The following is a 12,352-nucleotide window of genomic DNA, read 5'->3' as shown; positions in this document are numbered from 1 at the left end:
ACATTTAAGTCTCTAATCCATTTCAAGTTAATTTTTGTGAGTGGTGTAAAATAAGGGTCTGGGTTGCTCTTTTGCATCTGTATATCCAGTTTTCCCAGCACCATTTATTGAAGAGGCTTTCCTTTCCCCATTGAGTGTTCTTGGTGCCCTTGTCAAGTATTAGTTGACTGTGTATGCAAGGGTTTATTTCTGGGCTCTCGATTCTGTTCCACTGGCCTGTGTGTCTGTTTTATGCTGGTACCATATTGTTTTGATTACAATAGCTTTGTAATGTAGTTTGAAATCAGGAAGTGTAATGCCTCCAGCTCTGTTCATCTTTCTCAAGATTGCTTTGGCCATTCAGGATATTTTATGGTTCTATACAAATTTTAGGATTGTTTTTTCTATTTCTGTGAAAAAGGCCAGTGGAATTTTCATAGGGATTATATTGAATCTTTAGGTCACTGTGGGCAGTATGAACATTTTAACAATATTAATTCTTCCAATTCATGAACACAGGTTATCTTTCCATTTATTTGTATCTTCCTCAATTTCTTTCATCCATGTCATATAATTTCCAGCGTAGAGGTCTTTCACTTCCTTGGTTAAATTAATTCCTGAGTATTTTATTATTTGTGGTGCTATTGTAAATGGGATGGTTTTCTTAATTTCTCTTTCCAATAGTTCATTGTTTGTGTATAGAAATGCAACTGATTTTTGTATATTGATTTTTGTATCCTGCAACTTTACTGAATTTGTTTATTAGTTGTAACAGTTTTGTGGTGCAGTCTTTAGGCTTTTCTGTATGTAAGATCATGTCATCTTCAAACAGAATCAATTTTACTTCTTCCTTTCCAAGTTGGATGACTTTTAATTCTTTTTCTTGCCTAATTGCTCTGGCTAGGACTTCTAGTACTATGTTGAATAGAAGTGGTGAGAGGTGACATCCTTGTCTTTTCTTGATCTAATAGGAAAAACTTTCAGCTTCTCACTGTTGGGTATGATGTTAGCTGTGAGCTTGTCATACATGGCCTTTCTTATGTTGACGTGCTTTCCCTCTATACCAAATTTATTGAGAATTTTTTTCCTGAAAGGATGTTGAATTTTGTCAAATGCTTTCTCTGTATCTATTGAGATTATGCTTTTCACCCATATTTTTATCATTCTGTTAATGTAGTGTATACATTTATTGATTTGTGTATGTGGAACCATCCTTGCATCTCAGGGATAAATCAGACTTGATCACAGTGTATGATCCTTCTAATGTGCCATTGAGTTCTGTTTCCTAGATTTTGTGGAAGATTTTTACACCTATATTCATTAGGGATACTGTAATTTTCTTTTCTTGAAGTGTTCTTGTTTGGCTTTGGTATCAAGGTAATGCTGGGCTTCATGAAATGAGTTTGGAAGTCTTACCTCCTCTTCAGTTTTTTAGAAGAGTTTAAGACGAATTGGTATTATTTTTTTAAATGTTTAGTAGAATTCATTAGTAAAGCCATCAGGTCCTGGGCTTTTCTTTGTTGAGATGTATTTGATTACTGATTCAGTATGTGTCTGTTAGGTCTATTTGGTCTAAAGTATAGTTCAAGAGTTCAAGTCCAGTGTTTTCTTATAGATTTTCTGTCTGGATGATCTATCTGTTGTTGAAGGTGGGATATTGAAGTCTCCTACTATTACTGTATTGTTATCTGTTTCTCCCTTCAGATCTGGTAGTATTGGCTTAATGTATTTAGATGCTCTGATGTTGAGTACATGTATGTTTACAATTGTTGTGTTGTCTTGATGAACAAACCCCTTTATCATTATGTAAAGATCTTCTTTGTCTCTTGTTACAGTTTTTGAGTCTATTTTGTCTAAGTAAAGCTACTTCTGCTGTCTTTTTTTTCCCATTTGCATGGAATATATTTTTCCATCCTTCACATTCAGCCTGTATGTGTTCTTAAAACTGAAGCGAGTCTCTTGTAGGCAGCATATAGTTGGGTCTTGGGTTTTTTTGTTTTTTGTTTTTAATCCATTCAGCCACTCTGTCTTTTTATTGAAAAATGTAATCCATTTACATTTAAAATAGTTATTGAGGCGGCTGGCTCCGTGGCCGAGTGGTTAAGTTCACACGCTCCGCTTCGGCGGCCCAGGGTTCAGATCCTGGGCATGGACATGGCACTGCTCATCAGGCCACGTTGAGATGGCGTCCCACATCCCACAACTAGAAGGACATGCAACTAAGATATACAACTGTGTACGGGGGGGTTTGGGGAGATAAAGCAGGGAAAAAAAAAAAAGATTGGCAACAGTTGTTAGCCCAGGTGCCAATCCTTAAAAAAAAAAAAAGGAAGATTGGCAACAATTGTTAGCCCAGGTGCCAATCTTAAAAAAATAATAATAATAATTATTGATAGGTAAGGACTTACTAATGCCATCTTATTAATTGTTTTCTGGCTGTTTGGTAGTTCCTTTTTTCATTTCACACAGTCTTTTTTCTAGTTCCTTGAGGTGTAAATTTAGATTGTTTATTTACAGTTTTTCTTGTTTCTTCATGTAGGCATTTATTGCTATGAATGTCTCTCTTAGAACTGATCTTGCTCCATCCTATGAGTTTTGGCATGTTGTATTTCTATTTTCATTTGTCTCAAGGTATTTTTGGATTTTTGATTTTTTTTCTTTGACCCATTTGTTGTTCAGTAGCATGTTGTTTAATCTCCACATATTTGTGAATTTTCTAGTTTTCTTCTTATAATTGATTTCTAGTTTCATACCATTGTGGTCAAAAAAGATTCTTGACATGATTTCAGTCTTCTTAAATTTATTAAGACTTGTTTTGTGGCCTAACATGATCTGTCCTGGAGAATGTTCCATGTGCACTTGAGAAGAATGTAGTCTGTTGCTTTTTGATGGAATGTTTCTGATAATTTTGTTATATTGTGTCCTGGGGAAGATATCTGTGGGTTGAATCTGTTTGTGGACCTATAAGCCTCGTGAACTTGGATGTGCAAATCTCTCCCACACTTAAGAAAGTTCTCGGCCATTGTTTCTTTAAATAAGCTTTCTTCCCCTTTCTTCCTCTCATCTCCTTCTGGGATGCCAGTAGTGCATAAATTGTTTTGCTCGATGGTATCCATAACTCATCTAAATTTTCTTCACTCTTTTGCATTCTTTTTCTTTTGTTCTCCCCTAGCTGAATAATTTTAAGTGACCTGTCTTTGATTTCACATTCTTTCTTCTGCTTGATCAAGTCTGCTGTTGATGCTCTCTATTGTATTTTTTATTTCATTCATTGAAAATGAATTCTTCAGCTCTAGATTTTCTGTTTGGGCTTTTTAAAAATAATTTTTATCTTTTTGTCAAACTGCTCATTTTTTTGTATTGTTTTCCAGATTTCTTTGAATTGTCATTCTGTGTTTTCTTATAGCTCACTGAGCTTTCTAAAACAAGTATTTTGAATTCTTTATCAAGCAAATCACAGATCTCCATTTCTTTGGGGATGGTTACTGGAAAATTTTTGTGTTCCTTTGGTGGTTTCATGTTTCCTTGAAGTTTTGTTTTGCTCTCTTTGCATTTGAAGAAGCAGTCACCCTCTCCAGTCTTACTGACTGGCTTCAGGAAAGAAACACCTTCTCTCATCCCTGCTAGGGATTGTGAGGGTTTCTCAGACTTTTTCTATCAATACTCTTGCTCCACACTTCTTGTTCCCTCTGGGGGTAGGTGGGTGTGGAATTCTTTCGTTGTATGTCTTCTTTCAATCCTGCAAAGCCAGGCCAGGTGCTAACAGCATCCCATTTGCTTTCCCTAGGGCACTGCTGACTGCTAGTTTCTGTGCTTTCTCCCAATCCTGCAGAGTAGGGCCAGCTTTCTGTGTGAGTTCACTAGCTGTAAAGGCTTGCATTTGCTGCCCTCAGGGAGCATGCACAGGGAGCCAGCCAAAGGGTAGGGGGTTGTATGAGTGAGGTGCACAGAGCACTGGGGTTGCCCATGGGCCAGTTGGGGGTATCCACAGGTGAGACATTCCCAGTTGCTCATGGGAAGGCTTCCTGATGGAGTCTGTAACGTAACTAGTAGGATCCATGTTTCTTTGACACATTCCAAGCCTTGGCTGCTGTTTTCCCAGTCCCTCCCTGCCCCTCAGTCATGCAGCTCACCTCAGTATTCTGGGTGAAATGAGAAAGAAGTGGGCCTCTTTGGCAGCATTCTGCACAGCTGGGGACACTAGGCACACACTCCTGTGGTCTCACTTTCCCTTGTGGGAGAAACCAGGGGCCAAGACGGTCTCTCTTGGCACTAAGCTGTGCCACCTTGCAGGAGGGGTGCCTTGGGTAAAGTGAAACCATTCCTCTTACCGTCTTCAACGAGTCCAATCTTGGAGTATTTTGCTCCAGTGATGTGCTGAAACTTCTCCTCTGAACTCCCAGACTTCCACAAAGATACTCTTGACACTGAGTGATTGTCAAAATTGGTGTTCTTTTTGGGGGAAAATAGAAGGAAACTCCTATTCCACCACTTTTCTGATGTCTCTCCCTGTTCTATTAATTGTTGAGAGGGGTTATTGAAATCTCCAACTATAACTAAGGATTTGTACATTTCTTCTTGTAGTCCTATCGGTTTTTGCTTCATGTATTTTGGAGCTCTGTTATTAGGTGCATAGTTTTTTGCATTATTTCCTCTTGATGAATTGACCCTACAATAATTATGAAATTACCTTCTTTATTCTAAAATCTACTTTGTCTGATAATATTATAGCCTCTCCAGCTTTATTCTGATTAGTGTTAACGTGTTTTATCATTTTTCATCCTTTTACTTTTAACCTATTTGTGCCTCTAAAGCACATTTCTTGTAAGCAGCATATAGGTAGTCATGCTTTTTTTGTCTAATCTGACAATCTCTGCTTTATAATTGGAGTTTTTAGACTATTTCTGTTTAATGTGATCATTGATTGTTATATTGAAATTTATTTCTTGCTATTTATTTTCTATTTGTCTTACCTGCTCTTTGTTCTCTTTTTTCTCCTTTTCTGCCTTCTTTTAGATTGAGTACTTTTTATGATTCAATTTCATCTCCTTTAATTTATTAGTTCTAACTCTGTATTTTCTTATTTTAGTCCTTGATTTAAGGTTTATAGTGTACATCTTTGATCACATTCCATCTTCAAATGATATTAAACCAGTTCACCTATAGTATGAATAAGAACTTTACAATTGGGTACTTCCATTTCTCCCCTCATGAGTCATCTTTTTTTTGATCTGGTACCACTTGTCTTCTTCCTGAAGGATTTCCTTAAAATTTCTTGTCATGTGTATGTGCTGGTGATGAATTTTCTCAGCTTTTCTGTGTCAAAAAAAGCCTTCATTTTTGAAAGGTATTTTTGCTGAGTATAGAATTCTGGGATGATCGGGTTTTCCTTTCCATACTTTAGAGTTGCTGCTCCATTGTCTTCTCACTTGTATTGTTTCTAATGAGAAATCCTCTGTTATCCTTATCTCTGTTCCTTTATACATATTTTTTTTTTCTGAGGAAGACTGGCCCTGAGCTAACATCCGTGCCCATCTTCCTCTACTTTATATGTGGGACGCCTGCCACATCATGGCTTGACAAGCAGTGCATAGGTCTGCACCCAGGATCCAAACCAGTGAATCCCGGGCTGCTGAAGCAGAATGTGTGAACTTAACTGCTGTGCCACTGGGCTGGCCCCTACATAACATATTTTTCTTCTCTAGCAGCTCTTAAGATTTTGTCATTATCACTGATTTGGAGCAGTTTGATTATGATAAGCCTTTTTGTTGTTTCTTCATGTTTTCAATGCTTTGGTTTCATGGAGCTTCTTGGATCTGTGAGTTTACAGATTTTATCAAATTTGGAAACATTTTAGCCATTATTCTTCAAATAAATTTTTGCTTTCCCTCCTTTGGGGACTGCAATTACTCGTATATTAGGCTGCTTGAAGTTGTCTCTCAGCTCACTGACACACGCTTCATTTTTAAATTTCTTTTTCTTTCTGTATTTCATTTTGGATAACTTCTATTGTTATGTATTCAAATTCAAATTCACTATTTTTTTCTTCTGTTTTGTCTAATCTGCCATTTGTCCCATCCAGTGTACTTTTCATCTCTAGAATTTTAATTGTGGTTTTTTTATATCTTCCATGCCTCTACTTAACTTTTTAATGTAAGGAATAGTGTTATAATAACTGTTTTAATGTACTAGTCTGGTAATTTTAACATCTGTGTCAGTTCTGGGTCAGTTTCAGTTGATGGATTTTTCTTCTCATTATGGGTATTATTTTCTTCCTTCTTTACATGCCTAGTAATTTTTTATTGGGTGCCAGACTTGGTGAATTTTATCTTTTGTGGTGTTAGGTATAACTGTATCCCTGTAAATATTCCTGAGGTTTGTTCTGGAATGCAGTTCAATTACTTGAGAACAGTTTGATCCTTTTGGGTCTTGCTTTTAAGATTTGTGAGGTAGAACCAGAAACATGTTTATTCCAGGGCTGATTATTTCCCACTACTGAGGCAAGGCCTTTCTGAGTGTTTTACCTGATGCTCCATGAATTATGAGGCTTCCCAGTCTGGCTGGTGGGAAAAGGCACTAATTCCCCCTCAGTCCAGTGTATATAGCTCTCTCTAATCCTTTTGGGTGATTCTTTCCCCGACCCCAGGTTGGTTCCTCTCATGCATGCACTGATCAGTACTCTGCTGCAGACCTAGGAGGGATCCTCTGTAGATCTAGGAGTTTGCGTTCTGTGTATTTCTCTCTTCTCCAATACTCTGTCCCATGAACTGGAACCGTCTTGGTTTTCCTAGTCTCTTGGCTCTGTCTGCTCAACTGAAGGAGTCCACTCCTTGGGCTCCCCTCTCTGCCCCACAGCTTAGAAACTCTCTCCAGGCAGTGAGCTGGGGTAATCATCGGGCATATCTCATTTGTTCCCTCCTTCATGGAATTGCTGTCCTTTGTTGCCTGATATCTAGTGTCTTGAAAACCATTGTTTCATATATTTTGTCCTGTTTTTTTGTTGTTTCAGGTAGGAGATGAATCTGTCCTTCTTGTTCTGCATCTTGTTAGCAGTAGAGGGCCAAAAATTATTTTTAACTCTATCATTTTCTTTATCAATTCCCAACATTTCAACAAAACATTTTGTCAGAAAAAAACTTAAGAAGAAATTCACCCAATTAACAGTGCATTTGATGAGGGCAACCTGAGTAGTACATAAGAAATGCTAATGGGCAGTGGTAAGAAGACACTGTGGCGGAAAGAACATTTGAGCTAAGTAGTAAGGAATTTCTGAGAAAAGAGGGTATTTTTTTTTCCTAATTTGTTTATTGTGGTAAAATGCACAGGACATAAAATTTACTATTTTACCCATTTTGAAGTGTGTATTTCAGTGGTATTACATACATTTATAATATGTTAACATGACTACCAATCATCTCCAGAACTCTTTTCATCTTGTAAAACTGAAACTCTAGGGGCCGGCTCCGTGGCCGAGTGGTTAAGTTCGCGCACTCTGCGGCGGCCCAGGGTTCGGATCCTGGGTGCAGACATGGCACCACTCGTCAGGTCACGTTGAGGCGACATCCTGCATTCCACAACTAGAAGGACCTGCAGCTAGGATATACAACTGTGTGCGGGGCGGGGTGGGGCGGGACGGCGTTTGGGGAGATAGAAGCAGAAAAAAACAAAAGATTGGCAACAGTTGTTAGCCCAGGTGCCAATCTTAAAACAAACAAATAAAACTGAAACTCTAGATGCTTTAAGCAATAACCCTCCATCCTCCTTTCCCCCCAACCCTTGGCTACCTCCGTTGTACTTTCTGTAACTATGATTTTGACTACTCTGAGTACTTCACCTAAGTGGAATCATACAGTATTTGCTTTTTTGTGACTGGCTTACGTTACTTATCATAATGTTCTCAAGGGTCATCCATATTGTAGCGTATGTCAAAATTTCCTTAGAAAAGAGGATATTTTTGACGTAAACCGCAGAGGAAATGATAATGTGTGTATGGAGAACAGGAGTCGGCCTGTGGCAGCTGTGTGGGTGTCATGAGAGAAGGCTTGAGCTCAGGAAGGGTCAGATGTAGAAGGCCAAAGGAACTTGGACCAAGCGTGGACAGTGGAGAGGGTCTCCGATCAGAGAGAAACTTCAGAACAATGGATTTCAAAGACCTGTAAAGAGAGGAGATTTGGAGGCAGGAGGGAGTCTCTGGAGGTGCTCAAAGCCCTTGCGGAGGGAGGGAGGGCGGGAGAGGTTTGGGCAGCTGAAAGGATATGAACAGCCACAGCTCACTTAGGACTCAAGTCTGGACATCTGATATATGGGGGCACAGAAAACCAAAATGAGGAAGTCAGCAAGGAGGAGGTTTGAGAACTGGCTGTGTTCGGTTGCAAGTAGGCTGAGCTTGCAGTAACAAAGATCTGCGTTTGGTGGCAATGTCCGGGAGCACTTATAGAGTGTATGTAAAAATGTAAAGTTGTGATGTTAAAGGCCCTGTGGAAACCGAATTCTAGGGTTTTCAATCAAATCCCCAACAAAGAGCATGTTGATGATTCTCTCCACGTGGGGCTGGATTGTGCCGGTCTTCCAGCAGTGGAAGCTCGGCTCTGTGTAATTCTCCACGGCAGCAGCAGAGGGCAGCAACAGTAGGTAGTTGGGACGTTCCTCACCCTGAGCTAAGGGGAACTTCATGGTCATGACCATCAGTGGAGCTGCTGGAGGATAGAAAGGAGCTGCTCCTCCATGTTTTAATAATTGTGCTGGGTGTTCACTTCCCTGTAAAAGGACCATATCTAAAATCCTACAGACCCTGACATCTGTGTTAGGAACTCTACTGCAGTGCTTCTCAAGCAGTCTTGCAGCAAAGAACTTATTCCTACTCACTTACCATGAAAAATACCTGGTTTTCAGCTGAAAGGGGAGCCCTTGGCCTCACTCCAGATTTGGCATCAAAGAATTGCTATTTAGGAATATGAAAAAAAATGTTCTTCTAGGAGAAGTGGCATTTCTCAGAGAAAACAAAAATCAAACAAAAAAAGAACTTGTCAGGGCATCAGCAAAATTTAAAAATGGGGGTGGAGTTTGTTAGAGCAAAGGAGGAAAAACTCGCAGTGTTCTTTGTCCACTCACAGGTGTTCTCCTCGAGGAAGTGAAGGGAAAATGCTTAGCATTCCACAAGCACAGAGGAGATGGGCAGCCATTCGACATGATTTGTCGGGAAGTGCTTCCCAGTTCCCCCCAGTTTCCTCCTCTGCTCCTGCTCTGCGTTTAAATGCCATTTCTGTGGCTTAAGACTCTGTCTACTGTTAGAAAGCAAGGAGCCCTGGAAGAATCAATACATTCAGCTAAATTGATCGTTTGTGTCCTGGGATGCACGAGTTTATCAGATTCACTCCAGAGAGCAAGGTTGATAGGACAGAGAGATGGGGCCGGAGGGGGCTGCAAGAATTCATTCTTCAACAAACATTTTGATCTCCACTATGTGCCAAGCACTGGGAATACATGTCCCTACCCTCAAGGAGTTTAAAGTCCACTGAAAGAGATACAAATGGATCCAGAAAACTACACTGATATCTGATGCTTTAATGCCTATACAAGGCAGTATGTAGGGGTGGGAGGAGAATTCATGCAGACTGGGAGGGGTCATAGAAAATGAAGACATGAGCAGTTTGATCTGAGAGTGATGGGAAGGCATTGAAGGATAATGCCTGGAGGAGGCACAACTGGTATAGAAATGGGGGCCTGAGCCACTGCGCACCAATCTTGGGGCTGTGTACACATAGCCCAGGATGATGTCAGGCTGTCTGATTTGGTTCCATTTGAGCCTATTAAGACTGATTAAGGGCAGTTTACTTTGGAAAATCACATTTGATTTCCATCCCTCTATAATTCAGCTCAAAACCAATTTTTAATTCAAGTTCAAGTCACATTTAGCTCCCTCCAAATTAGTAATTGTCATTTTCATAACATAAAACTTTCTGGCAACAGGGCAAAGACACAGTCTGGCTCCTGGATTTGCTAATTAGGCAAATTACTTAACTCCTCAGTGCCTCATTTGTCTCTTCTGTAAAATGGGGATAATGCAACTATTTACCTCATAGGGTTATCAAGAAGATTAGATAAAGTAAATATGTAGAGTGCTTAAGGTTACTATGATTTCTTGTGGGTGATATCCATGCTCAGTAGTTTGATGAGCTGAGGGACCTCTTCTCTCTGTGTATAAGACAGTCCCAGGGTTTGGAAGTAAGGAGTAGTGTGTGGACACCTGAATGAATCCTCAGAGAGGTTGGAGCCATTGTTAGGGCCAGAGATGTTCCCCAGGTTAGAAGCAGGCGCTTAAGAAGAGGCTTTGGTACAACACAAGCTTAACAGGAAAAGAGAGTAACTTTCCGCTGGCCAAGCAATGAGCTGGCAGGACGTGCAGCCACAGGACACCATCCTCAGTTGAGGACACACAGCAGATAATCAATTTCCAGCTAATCTTTCCTGAGCTCCTACTATGTTCCAGACCCTTTTCCAAGTGCTTGGGGTGTGTCCATATAGATAAATAATACATAAAAAATAAAAGATCCTGTGCTCGTGGAACATACATTCTAGTAAGGTAAATGGACAATAAATAATATATATAATAAATAAATTTATTTTGGGGAAAGAAGAAAAATTAGATGAGAGTAACAGTGGTTGGGTATTTGGCGGTGAGACTGCATGTCTCTGTTTACTTAAGAATGACAAGAAGGCCCGTGTGTTTGGAGGGGAGTGACGGAGGGGCAGACAGTAATGGCGGTGGTCAGAAAGGTTAATGGCAGGGTGGTTGGATCATGCTGGTGACTGGGAGGACTTTGGCATTTTCTTTGAGTGAACTGAGGGAGTTTGGGCAGGGGAGTGAGATGATCTGACTCATATTTTAAAAGAACTACATTTGTTGCTATGTTGAGAACAGACTTCAGAGGGACATGGGGAGAAACTGGGATACGTGTTAAGAGCCATTGCAGAAACTCAAGGAAGGGATTGTGTCAACCACATTGCTAACTTCTGTAAACCTGATGCTTTAACATCTGCCCTAGATGCCTCATCTGGACAACCTGAATCTGCCTGAGTCAACACATACATGTCTCCTATCTCCCCCATTGCCTCCCTTCCTTCTGAGGAGTCCTTCTTCCAGGGGTGTGTTTTTCAATTACAAACTGACCAATCCAGAGCCCACACCCCCACCACCTCACTTACTGGGCTCTCACACTCTGGGCCACTGTTCCCTGCCCTTATCATCCCAGGGCCAGGGACCAGACAACTAGGCATAGCCCCTGTGCCCAGAGCCCACTGTAACACTGTAAAGCTATGCCCACAGCACCCACCTCTCCCTCTGCCTCCTGACTGACCCTGGTGCTTCCCTGTGTGTCCCCCCCAACCACCCCACAGAGGGGGCATACCCCCTCCTCATGGGAACTGTGAGTCTAACAAACTATCCTTTCAGTGACCGTCATCTCTTGATCCTATTGGCCTTACTATACCGCAGATTTTCTATTAATACACGATACTTTACAACAGGGATGACAATGATGACTTGGACAGGGAAGTAACAGTATATAGGGTGACGAGTGGTCAGACTATATATATATTTTAAAGGTAGAGCCAACAGGTTTTCCTCACAAATTGGAGATGGGGAGTAAGAGAAAATAAAAGTCAACAATGACTTGGAGCGTTGGGCCTGAGCAACTGGAAGAGTTGGGAAGAGAGTACGTACAACAGATTTGGGAGGAGAATTTAGACACTTGTTCCATTTTGGACGCAGTAAGTTCGAGATGTCTATCAGGCATTAGTGAAAATGTCAAGAAGATGGTTGATCACAAGTCTGGAACATCCCAGTTAATTAATTGCCTCTCAGCTCCAAAGCCATCTTTCATTGCCTGCTCTGTGATAATGAAACTGAACCCTGTAAATGATTTTACTTTGCCCCCTGACATGATGTTAAGTTTCCTCGCAGAGTGCACTGGAGGGACACTGCAGGAGGAGAGGATTTCCTTCCTGATTCTGGTGGACTCTTCTTGGCAGGTGTCTGCAGGGTGCAGTGTCTACCATGCTGGGCCCTTGTAGTGGGTGGCAGCCAGTGCCAGTACTTGGCAGGCAGCAGCACAAGACACCTCCTGGCGAGTGGCTTCCCCCAGTACCCTCCTGTGTGGCTTTGCAGCAAGTTCCAAGGGACAGCACCGGCCTGCAGACAGCTTCCCCAGCATCTGAGAGGGCCAGTTCTCAGTAGGCCCTACCAGTGCAGCAGCTCAGCCAATGTCTCCACCATCCCGTGAGTCACAGCTGTACCCTCTCCAACTAGGCGTGGATCTCAGCCCTGGGGTGTGAATGTGGGTCCCCTCTTCTAGATTTGTTCCCTCCTTGGCTC

Source organism: Equus quagga, chromosome 15, assembly GCF_021613505.1.
Source record: "Equus quagga isolate Etosha38 chromosome 15, UCLA_HA_Equagga_1.0, whole genome shotgun sequence".
Classification (NCBI taxonomy): Eukaryota; Metazoa; Chordata; class Mammalia; order Perissodactyla; family Equidae; genus Equus; species Equus quagga.
Note: the sequence above shows the minus strand (reverse complement) of the source record.